Genomic DNA, 18,648 nt, shown 5'->3' on the forward strand with positions numbered 1-18,648 from the left:
AAAAAGACAAACTTGTGAAAATTGGGCTCTGACCCCCCTCTGTAACATTAGCACTCATGAACAAATCCAATGTTGATGGAATTCCTTAGTTAATGATTTAGGAATCTCCACTCCACCCCCTGTACCACCGGACAGCAGCCTCTCTCCTCTCTTGGGCTTGGAACTAGTCTACAAACCTGAGGGCCTGGGTTTTCCAGTGCGTGGTCCTTGTGGGTTACCCCTGAGAGCTGTGTGAGTGCCAGCCTGGCCAAGCTGTAGGGGCCCAAGACAACAGGGGCAGCGCTACAGAAAAGCTCATCTGTGAGGGACATGATGTGATGGGCACAACAGCCCTACAGAAGCAGAGGGTGATGGTTCATCTCCTGCAGGATTTAAAACTACCCAGAATGGCAGTGATAGAGGAAAAGACGGCATACGTCAGCCGAAGGGAGAGACTTGGCTTGTATGTGTGGGCTCACATTTTTCCCTGAGAGAAATGTTCTCCTGACCCTCTCTAGTCCCAAAAGCCCAGAGGAAGGATTTTGCTGGCAGGATTAGGGTTTTTAAATGTATTACTTTTCCCCATAGGCTTCTGTCATGCTATTAAAAATTGGACTCAGCATCCATGTCATCTTTACAAGTTATTTGTACGTGATATCTTCATGTTCTTTTTCCTACTTGCTGCCTATTTCCTATATGTGTGCTTATTTCATATATATATATACACATATACATATATATATCTTGTTTTCCAAGCTAGGGTCTTTGCTGAATATTTCTTGAGCACCTACTATGTTTTAAGCAGTGCATATAGTATTGTGATGGAGAATGCCAAGGTTTTGACATTCTAATTAGGACCTCTTCAGTGATTTTTCCCCTTTATCTTCTCTTTGCTTCCCTTGGTTTTCTAGTTAATTTATTATGTGTGCTTCACATTCACCTTCAATTTTCATCTAAAAATAAGGTGCTAAAATATAATTTTCCAAATGATAAAACCCCAACAAAAACAAAATGAATAGGTGCTAAAGACTTTAACTTGTTAAATTATAAGGGAAAACCAGAAAATATGTTAAAACCAGTTCAAAGAAAATCTGCAGAACAAATATATATGTAGGCAATCTAGAATGCCAAGACGAATTTACAAATAGATACAAAATTTCCTGGCACACAGTAGGTGCTCAATAAATATTAACTATTTGTGATGAATATCTGTCCTACCTGGTAGTTCTTAATAAATATCACTAAATTAAGCCCGACTGAACAGAAAGATGGGTGGGACGAAGGGGGATGGTGGTCTGAGCCTAGCAGTAAACAGAGGGGCCACTTAGAGAAGACACGTCCTGCACAACAGGCTATTCTGCAAAAAATATTTGAAATGTTTATCTCAATTCCTGGAGTCGCTTAGACTTGCTTTTAATTCAGGATGCTTCTAAGACCAGACTAGACAAGTGGTGATGAATTTCAGTAAAAACCTCCTAAGAAGATTGCAGGTGTTTGCATGCCACACTTGAACTTCTCATTTTCAGGTAGAGAGGTGAAAAGGTTCTGGGGAGTGGAGCTGAAAGTGTCTTTTAAGGACTAGAATCATAAAGGGCTGTTTTGCTCCTAGGGATGGAAGGTAGAAGAGAAAAATCAGCACCATTGGGTGGCCGGGAGAGTGCCATTCCTGCCCTGGCTGTACTATCAACAGTGGCAACTGTCGAGACCAGCCCACCCTCTGTGTCTCAGATAACTGGGTGGACCATACTTTTTAAACTGCTCTGTGAAAGTGCTTTTGCAGTTTCAAACTGCAAACTGCAAACATTTTATTCAAATTTCATTTTTCACTGTTTAAATTGATTATTAAAAGCAAATGGTTTGATTAATGCCAGACAAGGCATTTTCCAGAGGCCCAGTTCACTGCTTCACCTTCACTCTAGTTAGGCGACTGTGGTCAGAGTGGCCCCAACTTGGAGCAGTCTCCCTGGGGAGTCCTGCTCTGCACTAGCTGTCATACAAGAATGGGATGGGGAAGGAGAGGGAATGTAAAATGCATGTGAGGAGTTCCTGTTCTCAGTATTTTCAATGCTCTACAAACAGCTGCAGCTGCTGCTGCTAAGTGGATTCAGTCGTGTCCGACTCTGTGCGACCCTATAGATGGCAGCCCACCAGGCTCCCCCGTCCCTGGGATTCTCCAGGCAAGAACACTGGAGCGGGTTGCCATTTCCTTCTCCAATGCAGGAAAGTGAAAAGTGAAAGTGAAGTCGTTCAGTTGTGTCTGACTCTTAGCGACCCCATGGACTGCAGCCTACCAGGCTCCTCCGTCCATGCGATTTTCCAGGCAAGAGTACTGGAGTGGGATGCCATTGCCTTCTCCAGCTCTACAAACAGCTCTTTCCCATTAATGATGTGAATTAAATGAACTGACAGGTGCATCTTTCTAATGTGAATCTTCCTAAAGGAGGGCAGTAGAATAAGTTAATTTAGAAAGTGAACTGGAAAATTAAAAAAAAAAAAAAGCACATGGCTTTAAATAATGAAAAGTTCTAGATAATGGTAATGGTTGTACAACATAAGCCCCTGAATTGTACACTTAAAAATTAAAATGGCAAATTTTATGTTATATATATTTCATTACAATTAAAGAAATTTTAAAGCAAATGTACACTCAGATTAAAGTTATATACTAAGTTTTCATAAATTATAGACTTTCCATATGTTATCTGTTGAATGAAGTTTCTTCTCCTGTCTTTATTTGGAGAACATCATGAGATCAAAAGGTAACTGTTTATAAAAACTGTTGCCATTTGCAACTACATTTATATCCAAATCAGAATTTTTTTTATATATTTATTAACTAAACCTAAATGCAGAAACACATTGGATGATGAGACTGTAACAGTTTTCCTTTAGGTCCTATTTCTGTGTTAAACAAAACCAGCTTCTTGGAAATGGTATTGTAAGGAGGAGTTTTAATTTTAACATGCAAAAACAGTTTATGTTAAAAAGGTCATTTTAGTCTGTCATATTTTAGGATACTCTTGAGAGTCCCATTGCTTAAAAAATGTTTTTTGGAACCACTCTACTACATCATCTTTAAAATTCTGATTTATTGTTACAATTATAAAATATTTAGTGTTTGAAAAACATTTATATTCTGTGGGTTGCTTTTAGCAGCCAATGAAAAAATAATATAAGGTATATATTTATCTTCAGAATAGGCAAATCCAAAAGATGGAAATATCCAGTAACTCTATTCCCATCTTCAACCAGTTACATGTAAATGTGTGTGTACTTAGTCATGTCTGACTCTTTTTGAACCCATGAAGCCCTCCAGGCCTCTGTCCCTGGGATTCTCCATGGCAAGAACACTGGAATGAGTAGCCACTCCCTTCTCCAGGGAATCTTCCCCACCAAGGCATTCACCCGAGGTCTCCTGCATTGCCAGTGGATTCTTTACCAGCTGAGTCATCAGGGAAGCCCTACATGTAAATAGTAGACACTAGTCTTCTGGCTCAGATGGTAAACAATCTACCTGCAATATGGGAGACCTGGGTTCCATCCCTGGGTTGGGAAGATTCCCTGGAGGAAGGTATGGCAACCCACTCCAGTATTCTTGCCTAAAGAATTCCCAGGAACAGAGGAGCCTGGCGGGCTACAGTCAGTGGGGTTGCAAAGAGTCAGACACAACTGAGTAACTAAGCACAGCACACAGACTTCTAATTTCTTAATGTCTGAACAAGAGTTATGCTAATTTAACCTTTTTTGGTCTTGGTCTTAGAAAGTTATTTCTTAAAATCCTTTTGTTCTAATTTAATCTTCCTTTTCTGAGTTACTGAGCTCTTTGAAAGAAAGTGGTTCATCCTTTCCAAATTATTTAGATCCAAGAGGACCATCCCCACCCCCAATTTTCATGCAAACATGATGTGTATGTGTTTATCTAGGGAGAAGGTCATAGTTTTATCAAATTCTCAAGGGATTTATGAGAAGTAAATAATTCCCTTCATTCTTAATCCTCCTTTTCTTTTTGCCAATGTAAATCTTGCCTATGAATCATCTAAAGAGGAATTCTGCTATGGACAGCAGGATCAGGACACCAAGAGAAAGAAATCCTTGAAAAAAAACATGTCCATGTCCCATGTGTTTCTTTCTTTTGGGATAAATTGCCAATATTGTGCTAAAATCCCCAGGGTACTATGAGATAGAACTTGAATTTTAATTTACAGTTTTGAATTAAATATGAAAACATAAACCAAAATCATCTGAGAAAACTAAATAAATATATAAACTGGTGCAAGAGTGAGAAAGGGAGACTTGAATAATACATTTCATATTCAAATAAGCATCCAAGAAATTTAAATGATAACATATTAAATTTGTTTGATCTATTCCTTAATAGTTTGATATTATAATAGAAGAAAATATTTAGCTGAGACCAGGAAAATATTGCCCCTTTGTTTTTCAAGTGTAGACTCTGAGTTTTAAAATAAAGATATCTTTTGGGATTTTCTAAAGCAAGAGGGGTCAGAAGCTATTGATTTCCTCTTCTTTCCTGATGAATGCACATAAACAAACTTTTAAAGATAGTGATTTTTTTGTGGTTTGCTAAGATTTCCAGAAGATTCAAGTTAGAGGTAAATGATATTGTGCAGGTCACCTAACCCCTAAGTCTTCTTTGTCTCATAATACCCAAATTAATCAATATATCCAAATTACAAGATTAAATATGGTAATGATTATTACCATAGCATAGCAATGATTATTACTGTATGCTGCTGCTGCTGCTGCTAAGTCACTTCAGTCGTGTCCGATATTACTGTATGGTAACGATTATTACCAAAGCAACTCTCAAACTGGAAAGTTCTTTTTAATAATACTTACTTTACTGTGATATGTTATGCTACTTACAAATCCCCAAATGAGAAACAAGTGTTGAAGAGAAAAAAGATTACAACACACAGGATAACTGACTCCATACTTATTCATCAGGACATACTATAATGTATTTCCTTAACAGTCACGTTGTCTGTTTGTGAAGGTTGTCTTCTGTTTACTAACCCCTTACTGTAACTAAGATTCTTCAGCCACCAATTTCACACTGAGTGGAAATAAATTTTGGTCTTGCAATTGAGTAAAAACTATTTTGTTAGAAACTGGCATTACCAAGTTGAGAGTACCACAAAGCATTATATCTGGTTTATATCAAATCATTTTTTTTGTTTTATTTGGGATGGGAACAGAGTGTCCTTCATCCCTAGAACAAGTTAAGCTTAAATATTTCTTCAAATATGTATCTCAGTGACCAGACTCTAGCAAGACATTTCTGCATAGTATCCCCACCCCGAGATAACTGCTGTTTTGTTTTTTTGCCTTGCCACAATACTCGCTGGATCTTAGTTCCCTGACCAGGGATAGAACCCATGCCCCCTGTAGTAGAAACATGGAGTCCTAACTACTGAGCTGCCAGGGAATTTCCCCTAGACAACTGTTCTAAACTTGCACACCTCCACCACTGCTACGGTGGTGCTTTAGTTCCTGGTGAAGTGAAGTGAAGTGAAGTCCCTCAGTCGTGTCTGACTCTCTGTGACCCCATGGACTGTAGCCTACCAGGCTCCTTTGTCCATGGGATTTTCCAGGCAAGACTACTGCAATGGGTTGCCATTTCCTTCTCCAACAGATCTTCCCGACTCAGGGATTGAACCCATGTGACTCAAGGAAGCCCCATCTATGTAAGTAGCTGTAGTAAAAGCCCCAAAATCATTTCAGAGAGTTTGCTTCAAGATCTCTCTGCCTTGAAATTTTAGCAAATAATTACAGCCTTGTTCTTTCCACAGTCTGCAAGGAGAGAATGTGAGAGACAGGAGACGGATATGATTTGGTGCCAAAGAAAAGCACTGTTATCTATAGTACATGTATTAAATACTGTATGTAGTAGTGGCTCCAAGAGTCCTGACTGCCATCAACTCTGAATCCCTCACTAAACCCCATTGTAAAAATAGCATTTTACCTAATGCAAATCCCAGGAAAATCCCAAGCACCATCTTCCAGCCAAATTGCTGCCTCCTTAATCCTCTCGTACATAGAAATTCTAGAACCATCTCTGTCTGAATATAAAATACTATGTGTATACCCAGAGCCTAGAGTAGCCTCTGCTGTTAAAGAGTAGTTTGTTGAATCCATGAATACAATTACCCACTGACAGTCCATTTTAGAATTTATTCTATGTAAGCTGGTGTAGCCACTATGGAAAACAGTATGGAGGTTCCTCAAAAAACTAAAAATAGAGTTGCCATATAAGCCAGCAATCCCATTCCTGGGTATATATCTGGACAAAACTACAATTCAAAAAAATACATGCACTCTCATTTGTGTAGTTGCACTATTCACAATAGCCAAAACATGGAAGCCACCAAAATGTCCACTGACAGATGAATGAATATAGAAGATATGGTACACATATACAATGGCATACTATTCAGTTATAAAAGAGAATGAAATAATGCCATTTGCAGCAATGTGGATGGACCTAGAGATTGTTTTATTAAGTGAAATTAGTCAGAAAGAGAAAGATAAATACCATGTGAGAGGACTTAAATGTGGAATCCAAAATAGTACACAATTGAACCTATCTACAAAAGAGAAACAGATGCAGCAGAACAGACTTGTCGTTGGCAAGGAGAGTCACGGGAAGGTGGGGGAAGGATAGATTAGGAGTTTGGCATTAGCAGAAGCAAACTATTATACATAGAATGGAAAAGCAAGGTCCTACTGTGTAGCACAGGAAACTACATTCAGTATCCTGGGATAAACTATAATGAAAAAGAATGTATACATATACATAACTGATTTACTTTGCTACAGAGCAGAAACTAACACAACATTATAAATCAACTATATTTCAATTTTTTTAAAAACAGAGTTTATTCTAAAAAATTTTTTTAAATATGTTTTTTCATCTTAGCATTTTAATTTCACAGACTGACTTTAGACATCACTGTGGGAATGTGATTATAGAGCATATGCTGTGGGCTCTTAACTAAACATTATTTTTCTGTCTCACACGTGATCTCTCTGTCTTCCAATATCCCATAATTCACTGTTCTGGCTGTGCTCAGAACACACTGTTCCTACCAAATTGTGAGGACCATAAGTGCTGGAATTTGGACTTAATCTTCTTTGATTCTGTACAGTATCTTACAAACAGCAAGTGTTCACACTGACATTTCTTCAGTTTTCAATTTCCTTCTCTAGGGAGCACTCTTTCTTTTGCAAAATGATGTTGTGCACTAAAAACTACTAGTTGGTGTGTTTTTCACTTTTCTTTTTGGCCACACAGTGTGGCATGTGGAACTTCCCTGGCTAGGGATGATGAACCTGCTCCCTCTGGAGTGGAACGCGGAGTCTTAACCACTGGACCATCAGGGAAGCCCTAGTTGGCATGTTTTCAGGTGAAAAAAGCAAAGGAAAGATAGCATGGTATAGTAGGGGGAAATGAGTATCAATTTTGAACCATTCCATTCTTCTTAGATCTCTGCTCAAAAATAGACATTTTTTAGATTACTAAGAAAAGAAAGGAAAAGATGACATAAAATGGAAGAAGACTAGAGAAGGGTCTAGTCCTAATTTTGCCATTCATTTAAATATCCTTGAATATCTCATTTTGCCTCTCTGCTTCACAGTTTTCTCTCTGCAAAATGAAAAATCTGCACCACATGGCTCTGAGGTGATTTCCAATACAATGATTCTAAAATATTGGGCCACTAGAATTTCCTTGAAGAACATCGGGGAAGAGTAAGGTCTGCTACTGGTCCTCAGCAGTGTTTTCCAGGAGGATGGATAGGTAACTGTGGACATTTTATTGGTTATCTATTGCTATATAACAAATTACCCACAAACTTAGGGACTTGGGCTTCCCTGGTGGCTCAGCCGGTAAAGAATTTGCCTGCAATGCAGGAGACCTACGTTTGATTCCTGCGTTGGGAAGACCCCTGGGGAAGGGAACAGCTACCCACTCCAGTATTCCGGCCTGGAGAATTCTATGGACTAGTCCATGGGGTCGCAAAGAGTCAGACAAAACTGAGTGACTTTCACTTTCACTTAGGGACTTGAAGCAAGAATACATATTTATTCTCCCACTGAGTTTCTGAGGGCCAGGAAACCAAGAGTAGCTTAGCTGTGTGGTCCTGAATTAGAATCTCTCAGGAGTTTGTAGTTAAATTGTTTGAGGGTACAGTCTTCTGAAAGCTTAACTGGGGCTGAAGGCTCTATTTCCAAGAGGGCACACTCACAGGACTCTTGACAAGAGACTTAATGCGCTCATCACATGGACCTCTCTGTCGGGGTGCTTGAGCGTCCTCGGGACTTGGCAGTTGGCTTCACTCGTAAATGAGCAATCTAAGCATGAGAGCAAGGACGAAGCCACAATGCTTTTAATGACTTGATCTCACAAATCACACTGTCATGTCTGCCACACTCTATCTGCTAGAAACAAGTTACTAAATACAGCACATGATCTTAGGGGAGAGAAATGAGACTTGACCTCTTAAAAGGAGGAGTATCAACAAATTTGTGAATTTATTTATGAATTTGTGAATTTATTTTAAAACTCCCACAAATATCATGTGCTGGTTAAAGCAGAGTGGGTCAGCACACAAGACACAGTAGGGAAGTTTCAACAATGAACATTTCTAGAGGGACTCACTGTTTTGAAAGCATCTCCCCACCATGTTTTCTCATGTGATTGTCACAACAACCTAGGGGACTAACAATATAAATATCCCCATTTAGCAATGAGGAAATGAAGGCTAGGTGACTTTTATAAGGTTACTTAGCAAGTGAGTTGTATAGCTGGGAATTGAAATCAAGTTTTGGGACTTGTCTCTTGGTCCAGTGGTTATGATGCCACACTCCCAATGCAGGGGGCATGGGTTCGACTCCTGGTCAGGGAACTAAGATCCCACATGCTGCATGACCTGAAAAAACAAACAAACAAACAAACAACAAAAACCCACCAGGTTTTATGACACAAAACACAAGGATCTTTTCACTCCCCTTTAAAAGGGAAAATTGACAAAAAGCCTTTTGCAAAGACAAGTCACTAGCAAGTTTGACTGTTCCTTACTGCCTACTAATTTTTTTACCCATTTTATTAGTTCCAATATCTATTGTCAACTTAAATACTTTTAAAATTACTTGAGGCAGTTTATAAATATTTAGACACCAAGCAGGAGAAGTAAATAGCTCTAGGTACCAGAGTTGACCACATTACACTTGGCAATAAGTTTGGTTCACATTTTTCTGGCAGCAAAGGTGAAAAGAGAAACATAATAGGCGACTGGGGTTTCACTTTGACAGGAGCAAGCACACAAGTTATCCCTGCCTGAAACTAAATTCAAGAAGGAATTTATCACATGGATCTGTGCAGAGAAAAGGCCACTTGACACTGTGGTCAGTATCTCAGTATCTTCAATTGTGTTTGTATAGAAAATACTCTCATTTCAACACTGTGTATATACATAGTGGACCTACCTCAGTTTTAACTTGGTGAATATATTTGAGCAAGAGGCTAAGGAAAATATGGCTCAGGCACATTGCCCTCTGATTCCTTTATGAAATTAAGAACGGAACCTGGAGAATACACATAAATAGATGGTTGCTCTGTCTGCTGGACTGTGCAAAGTGCCAGGAATTATAAGTGAGAGTGCTTGAATGACCTGCTAAATCTTATTTCTTTGCCTTTACATCCTCTGCCAGGCACCTATAATACAAATGTTCTATACTGTCAATTATACTAGGGGCTTTAGCTATAAGGGGGTAAGGAACGCTAACATAAAGTTACAGAAAAAGGTAAAATAAGGAAGTTGGATTACATGAATTCTTTGGGGGCCAAAATGCAAAATGGCAATAAATTTGGTTCACATTTTTCTGTGACTTTAAGGGTGAGATACCAATATGCATTCTTGTCCCCACAGAGGAGCCAGCCCACGTTGGCCTGGGTGTGAGAAGCAATGTTGCCAAAAGCCTAGGCCAATTTTTTCCCGCAAAAGGAATTTCAAGTATATCCAAGCTCCTGTGTGAGTGACTGACTGAAACCAAAGCTTTATACTGCATGACACAGGATTCTGGAATAGATAACTTTAGCCTGAAAAAAAGTTCAGGCAGGTGCAAGCAGCTGTCCAGTCCTGCCATGAAAGAACTCAAGTTTAGCTTCAGTAAATAATGTGCTTTCTGCCAAGATTTCGCCAGTGAGCTGAAAACTACACCGTAATAGTCACTCTAAAGTAAACAACTTAGTATACTTTTATTTAGATATTATAATACTTATAAATGTTTCTATTTACTAGTGGGAATCCTTCTTCCAGAATAGAATGTGAATGAAATACATAAAAATTAATAGACTTTATCTAAACCAGTTGGTTCCTTCCAGGAAGTAGATAAAAAAGTAAATAATCCTTCGTTTTAAAATAAAAAGCATTCTCTCTGAACACTGTTTACAAGCCCTGAGCAAATCAATGTTTACTTATAAGATTTTGCTGTCTTTTTATTATGTATATTTCTATAATATTTTGCTGAGAAGTGTTGCAAAGAGAAAAAATTAATGTACATGGAAAGAGTATGGAAAAATGAGTGTTACTCTTTTTGTGATGATTCAGAGTCCAGAAAAGGAGGCAATCAGAATAGAGAAGCTATCTGTCAGAATGTCTAGTAAATTTAGATGCTTTTCTGGTCCATTGGTTAACATCTGCATTACCGTTAACAATGCAGATTGCATTGCTTTTCCAATTCAGCTGGACATTGTTCAGCATAATCCCTTTTTTACATCAAATAGAATTGTTAAGTATTAATTTTCATGGCACATAGAAAACTTCAAAAGTTGGAAAACTACTGGAAGATACTATTACAAAGTTGTCATTTAGAGTCAAAGAATAGGCTTCACAATTGTACAAACTTCAGGGCAAGGGGGAAAATTAAGAACGTCAATTGTGGTGGAGGAAATCTACTAGGGGATTGTATGAACTGAATTAATATTTACCAGGAAGAAAAGTTGGTGAAGTCCTTCTACAGAGAGAAAAGGCAAAGCAAGGCTGTTTTCCTGCACTGGGGAAGGAAAGACATTTGAATACAGCTGGAGCACAGGACGCGGGGAAGGGAGTGAGAGTGGGGTGGAAGGCTGGAGAGGTGGGTAGAAGCCACATGCTCTAGAGCCTCACAGGCCAGTTAGAGGTCCTCTGCTGTTTAGCCCAGACTCCTCCTCAGGCCCAAGTCAGCTCGCAGCCTCATCATTTCTTCCTTGACTGCAGGCCCTCAGGGCTCTGCTAGCTTTCCTCCCTTTGACCACCCACCCTTTCTCTTGCCTCTAGAAGGTGGTGCCCTCAGCTCCCAGCTTTTTGTTCACTGTAAGACAGTGATTTGTTGTTCAATGATTTTCAATATGAATTGTGATGATAAAATGCTTGAGAATTAATAAAAATAACAGAACTGTATATAGAAAATTTTAAATTTAAAAGTAACATAGTCTATGCTTTTGGGGGGATTTTCATTTTTGTTTTTTGGCTGCACTACAAGGCTTTGTGGGGATCTTAGTTCCCCAACCAGGGATCAAACCCAGTCTCCCAGCAGTGGAAGTGCAGAGTCCTCAACATTGGGACTTAGGCCTGGGAATTCCCCATGATTTACATTTTTAAGAGATCACTCTGGATATTCAACAGAGAATGGATTGTAGGAGGTAGGGGTAAAGTAGAAGTAGGGAGAAGGTGGGAAGGTAATGCAGGTACCTAGACAGAGGTGATGGTGCCCTGTACTGGGATGTAATTGGAGATGTGGTAAAAATTATTAGATTTGGGACATAGTTTGAGGACAGAACCAAAAGGACTTGCCAATGGATTAGATAGGGCTGATGATGAAAATAGAGGACTCAAGGATGAAACACTGAGTACCGAGCTGAGAGCTGCCCTGTTCACCAGGCTTTGCCCTTTCTAGCAATGATGCTGTTGCAGGAAGGAAGCCAATTCTGACTCCATGTTGGAAACTTTCTTTGACTTGCTTTTCATTGCTTTTATTATTATAATTATACTCAATGGCTTGCTTGGAGGATCCTGCCCCTCTGCTTGACTGTAAACCAAAGTGCCTTTGTTCAGCTCAGAGAAGAGTTTGTCCCTGCCCACCTGTGAATAGAAGAGATTAACACCCCCTTTCCAAAGGCTGGTTATTCCTTTGCAGATGTTTTGCAAGACTGAAGACCCTTTCACTTTATTTCCCCACTGTGTTTCCCTCTCTACTCTGTCTTTTGACTTTAGTTCCTCATTGCTTCTTTCTCTCTGGTCTATAAAAGAATCTGGCATCCAGACCCCCAATAAGATGGTTATTTTGAGGTGCTAGCCTGCCATTTTCTCAGTCTGCCGGCTCCCTGATTGAAGTCTCTTTCTTGCCTTCACACCTCATTTCTTGGATTCATTGGCCTGTCATGCAGCGAGCAGAGCAAGTTGGAACTCGGTAACAATCCCTTCTAGTCATTTCTTTGGGCTTGGAGATGAAGTGCTGTAAATAATTGAAAATATTTAAATAGAAAAATGACACAGTCATCTTTCTCCTTTTCCATTAGACTTACATTTCCTCCAGCAGAATAACTTTGTTGGGTGAGACAAGTATGGCTGCTATCCAGGAAGAATGGGTGTGAGTATGTGTATGTGTGCATGTGTGCGGCACTTGTGCGCACGTGTGTGGGGAAGAGGAATGATTCTTCTCTCCTGTTCATAGTACGAATTGCTTTACTTGGCTAGTTGTCTTTAGAAAGCAGAGAGCTGGCTCTGATGTGCTGAAGTGCAGGGCTAGAACACGGACGAGATGGGAGTGAGAGGAAAATGCTGATTGCAGTCGGAGAGGTAAAAGACAGAATGATTCCCACTTGACCCTACAATACCCCACTACCTTCCATCCCCAGAATCAGTCCTGTGAAAAACACAAGATTGCTGGAGGTCCCTTCCTTCTCTGTTGGCCTTGCTGCACTGAAGAATCAATCAGAGGGCTGATTTGGGGCTCAAAGAAATGGCCATGGTTTTTTGAATCTTCACCACTTTGGCCCCTGCTTGTCCAAAAATTTATTAATTTAAGGATCTCTGAAGGCAGAGAAGCCTCCTAAGGAATGCCCTGCCTCCACAATCTGAGCCCTTCTGCTGAGTTCACATTCGGATCATGATGCTGTAGATTACCCCCGGGGTAAAATTAGAAATTGTATAATTTTATGTGTTGTGTTTGGTCTCTCAGTCATGTTCAACTCATTGGGACCCCATGGACTGTAGTCCGCTAGGCTCCTCTGGCCATGAGGATTCTCCAGGCAAGAATATTGGAGTGGGTTGCCATGCCCTCCTCCAGGGGATCTTCCTGACCCAGGGATTGAACCCAGGTCACCTGCACTGCAGGTGGATTCTTTACTATCTGAGCCACAGTAAATCACTTCAGTGTTGTGATGCTTATTTGATACCAGGAATTGTGAAAACAGGTTCTTCGCACTTTAAACTGCTGTGATAGCTCCTGAATTAATGAGCCTATGAGTCCATCAGGGTGCAGGGGAGTGAAAGTGTTCTTTCTGCCTCCACTGAAGAGTCTTTTGTTGAATCTGTCTTAAGTGGAGCTTAGAGGAAATAATTTGACTCCTTGAAATGGCAGTTTTCTGTCATCACCAGTAGAAGCATCACTTCCTAATGTCATTGCTTCAGCAGAATAGAAAAGTTGCAAATGTTGCACAGTGATCTCTGCTATAATTACAGGAACACAAGACTATTAGTCACATTCCTACCTACCCCACTTCTAACAATGCTCTTTTTTTTAAAGCACTAGGTAGCTGGGAGTAGAAGTGGATCTAAAATTTTGCTGTTGAATGCAGCTGCTAGGTATAAAGTTGTGGATGCTGTCCCTGTGTTAGAGCAATATTCACTAGACTCAATATCAGCCTAGTGGCTTAGGGGAAAAAGGCAATACTTAGGGCACTTACTTACTCATTTGCTCTTCACTCTGTTTCATAAATGTTGTAAGGAAGTTGTCAAATATGAACAGTTAATATCTTATTCTTTACCTTGATGAATGACAAAAGCTTTTACTTTAGCCAGTGACATTAATATTTATAGTCTATTTTCTCTTAAGCAAAACATATTCCTTTGTACCTAATATAAAGTTGGCTACCCACCATACTACACCCTTCTGGCTCAGTTGGTAAAGAATCTGCCTGCAATGTGGGAGACCTGGTTCAATCCCTGGGTTGGGAAGATCCCCTGGAGAAGGGAAAGGCTACCCACTCCAGTATTCTGGCCTGGAGAATTCCATGGACGAGTCCATGGGGTGGCAAAGAGTCGGACATGACTGAGCGGCTTTTACTTTCACCCACCACACCCTCTCTGAAGTCAAGGTCAACAATTAAAGAACTTAATACAGAGGCTACAATTCATTCTAGCATTCCTTTAACAAGCAACATCCATTTAAAATAGCAATAGAACTTTCAAGGTCCTGATGTTATTCAGTCAGGGACTCAAAGCGATCACTTCGTTGGATCACTTTCTTGGCATACATTGAAGCCTAAACGTAAGATGTGTTCTGTGGGCAACTGTCTGCTTATTTTCTTTCCTAGACGAGTGGTTAACCCGTGTTGCATATCCTGTGTTTATAGAATTCCAGAAAAGTTATGTCATAGAAATCACTGGGGGTGGGTGTGGGTGTGTGTGTGTGTGTGTGTGTGTGTGAGTGTGTGTGTGTGAGAGAGATTGATTTATAGAGAGAATGTAAACTGAAACATCTTGAGGAGAAATCCATCAGTGTATAGACACTGAGAAGATGGAAAGAGAATGCTGGCCTTAACTTACAGGTGTTGCCTATTGTGGGTACTGTTTTCTGTTTTATAAGCAAAGGAGAGTAAAAGGATCTATTCAGTGGACCTAAAGACTGTTATACTGAGTGAAATAAATTAGAGAAGGAGAAGCATTGTATGACATCCCCTATATGCAGAATCTAAAAAGAAATGATACAAATAAACTTACAAACAGACTCACAGACTTAGAGAACAAACTATGGTTGCCAGGGAGACGTATGGGGAGAAGAAACAGGTGGGGAGAAGAAACAGGTAGGGAGCTTGGGATCAACATGTACATGCTGCTATATTTAAAATGGATGACAGCAAGATCCTACTGTATAGAATAGGGAACTCTGCTCAATGTTACTTGGCAACCTAGATGGGAGGGGAGTTTGGGGGAGAATAGATACATCCTTTGCTGTCCACCTGAAACTATCACATTGTTAATAGTCCAATACAAAATAACAAGTTTAAAAATAGGTTAAAAAAAAAAAAAAAACCTAAGGGGGAAAATAAAAGGAGCTATCCAAGGGGTAACAGGCAAAAGAACAGCAAAGAACAGCCAGACACACCAGGTTATGAAGTTTTTTAACTTTACAAAGGGTAGACTTTGTAAAGTTAAAAAACTGCATGAAGCTGTAATCAGATACAAAAAACCTTAATTTACATTAAAAAAAAAATCAATTCATTTGGTCAAAAAATCTGAGGGTTCTTTAATAAGCATCAGCTTCTAAAATAAGCAGACTATGAGGGGAAAAAATAAAATTTATTAGAAGGAAAAAGTCCCAGAGGAGCTTATATATTTTTAACATTGCCTTAAATTGTTAAAAAAAAAAAAAAAATCCTGAAGAATTTAACTACTTTTTGGGGGGAGGGGTGCTATTTAAAATGTAAGGTTTTGTTTGTGATTTTAAAATCACAATTAGCACAATCACTGAAGAAAACATTTCTTCTGATATCCATGAAACAGCTTAATGTTTTAATTTACCTAAACCACCAACTGAATGCTACAGGCCGCTTTGAAAACATTCCCTAATCCTTGGAAATACCGTGCTTTCTCTTATATTCTTTTAAACACTAATCCCTGGAGAAAACATACCTTCTCTCATTTTCTATTCAATGTTTGCTATTGTTGTAATCTAAGTAAGGCCTCTCTGAAAAAAATGCAAAAATTAAGTTTAACCCACAACTGGGTCTTGCATCCTGTGGTCCTGGAATTTTTAAATTTCATTCAAAACACATATTATAAACAAAGTCTCCCAAATGACTATCTAGAGAGGAATGTGGCAAAAATCCAGAAACTATTGTAATATTTGGAACTAACATAAGCACAAATAATCACTGCACTTTTTTAAAGAAGGGATTATGGGTTGCAGTTTTACTAACCCTATAGGGGATTTATATGAGATGGACAAAGCTGAACTCCAGACTAGTTGTGTGCCTCCAAAAGAAACGAAGCCCTTTACAGTGAATGAAGAATAAATAGAGGTATTAAAAAGGAACTTCTTATATAAAACTAGAAAGTTCGAAGCAGTATGCCTGACAAGCCTGTTGTTTTAACACATTGCTGCTAAGTCGCTTCAGTCATGTCTGACTCTGTGCGACCCCATAGACGGCAGCCCACGAGGCCTGGGATTCTCCAGGCAAGAACACTGGAGTGGGTTGCCATTTCCTTCTCCTTTAACACATTAGTTAGGTGATTATTAACAGTGGAGGCCGATGCAGGGTGGGAGGGCATCAAGGGGAGAACAACAAAGGTCAACACCAGAAAATGTCACCAAGTCAGGAAAATTCACATTTTAGAGACAGGAAGACCACTGCAGTTACTGAAATACAAATTAAAACCATTAAAGAAGTTAATCTGTCAAATCTATTGAAGTAGAATTAAGACTAATCATTTTAGAGGTATTTAAAATCTAGACTCCTAGGGTAAAGCATAAGACAGAGAAAGCTGTATTATTATCTCATAATATGCAACCTGACCTGAAGAAACATCGTATTTCCCTCCAGGGCCAAAAAAATGAAAGAAAAGAACTCCAAAATAGGAAAAAGACTGTGAAATAAATATTGTATTCCTCAAAAAAATAAACTATTTAGGGACAGGGCAGGGGAGGGAAAGTCAGCTAAGAAGCTGAAAACCAGTCACATTTCAAAATGATTCCTATGTTCTAGGCAAAATTTAGTATAACATCTTGAGTGTGTCTCATTTTACACCTTAGTCAACTGTAAGGGTATACATATTTATCCACTCTTCTAAGGAACTCTTCTGTTTAGAAGAGCACCCTTATCTAGAGGATTCACCCTGAGTTTCATGCTAGTGTCATCACCATTATTAACACATAGTACAGATACTGCAGATACTGAGGGTATCTATTTTTTTTTTTTTTGCCCAAAGGTAATTGAATGTGAGTAGATTTTACCACCTCCATAACAGTTTCAGTTTCAGTTTTAATATATCATTCTGAGAAATTTTTGTGAACTAATATAGCATTTTAGGCTGTCTTGCTTTTAATCATCATGAAAAGGCATCATTTCATGCGGTAGAACAAAAGAAAAAGATTTTCTTCATATAAACTCTACTAATTTTATAATATACAAACAGGAATTGCATTATCCTGGTAAACAGCAAGCCACTTCTCAGAAAAGACAGTTAAGATGGGCTTTTAAAATAGTGTAGTAATCACTCCTCTTACAAGCAGATATTTCTGAATATTAGCTCTCATAATATGTGACCTAACAGGCGAAATGAAATGGGAAGTTACATATTGTGATTTTTTTTTTTAATGAAGCTGAAACACTTAGGCCAAACTTAAACATACACCAACTCCCTTCACAGTATTTTTTTTTTTTTTTACTGAAAACCTCTTAATGAAGAAGCAAGGTTTTTGGAAGAGCAGGAATGGCATGAAATTATAGGTTACCTGGTATAAGCAAAAGGGTTCTTGACTTGGAGGCAAAAAGATGGCATGGAAACTGGTTTGTCCACTTCTGACCTCGGTGTTCTTGGTTAAAACACTTCCTTCACCTGTGAAATACAGATAAAAACATCTAACTCCCAGCACTGGGTGGGAGGGTTGGGTGGGGCTGTGGGGAGATGGATTATAAACATGAATAGATGTTAAGAAGACTTGTCCATTTTTAATAGGCATTCAGAATGTGAATGCTCATCACTTTCCTTTTTCTATGTAAACTTTACCAAAGAAAGGTAGAAATATCCAAGTCTATACTTTTGAAAGGCCTCAGTATCCACATCCTGCTAGAGTCTAAAGAATGAACTTAAAACTGTAAAGGTTGTTGCTCTCTACTTGTATTGTTTGAAAACCTTTTAAAGAGAATTACACAATTAAAGTACTTCCGAGCAGTTTAAGTACAATGAAAGGAATTTACCATTAAGAGTGCAGTTGATCTAAATAAAATCAACTTCCCTTTCCTCTTAGCATTTTTCACTCCTATTTAATTTTTAGCCTAGCTTTCATCATTGTTTAAAATGGTCCTCCTTATTTGTTTGTTTTGTGCTCAGTTGCTCAGTCGTGTCCTATTCTTTGTGACCCTGTGTACTATATCCCGCCAGGCTCCTCCGGGTTTTCCCAGCAAAAATACTGGAATGGTTTACCGTTTCCTCCTCCCAGGGATCTTCCTGACCCAGGGATCGAACAAAAGTCTCTCACGTTGAAGGCAGACAGCCACCTGGGAAGTCCCATTAGTTTGTTTACTCTTCTATTATCTAAGTCTCCATCTTTGAACTCAAGTTCCCTGAGGGCAGTGATCTTGTCTTACTTGCTCAAACCAGTCTTCACGGGAGCTTAGAAGACTGCTGGGCTCATAGGAGGTGTTCAGGAAATATTTCTTTT

The 18,648-nt window shown here is 39.1% G+C and overlaps 1 protein-coding gene across 2 annotated transcripts in view; it reads left to right on the forward strand.

The window, feature by feature from the left end:
- The window catches only part of RBPJ (recombination signal binding protein for immunoglobulin kappa J region), a 242,058-nt gene that overhangs the window by 93,843 nt on the left and 129,567 nt on the right, over positions 1-18,648 (forward strand). Inside the window, exon 1 of one of the 2 annotated variants that reach the window (XM_024993462.2) lies at positions 1-18,648. This exon is cut by the window's right edge and continues 13,425 nt beyond it. The exons of the other annotated variant lie outside the window; for it this stretch is intronic. The gene's annotated coding sequence lies outside the window, so the exon portion shown is untranslated. 2 annotated transcript variants of the gene reach the window in all.

Source organism: Bos taurus, chromosome 6, assembly GCF_002263795.3.
Source record: "Bos taurus isolate L1 Dominette 01449 registration number 42190680 breed Hereford chromosome 6, ARS-UCD2.0, whole genome shotgun sequence".
In the NCBI taxonomy this organism is placed as follows: Eukaryota; Metazoa; Chordata; class Mammalia; order Artiodactyla; family Bovidae; genus Bos; species Bos taurus.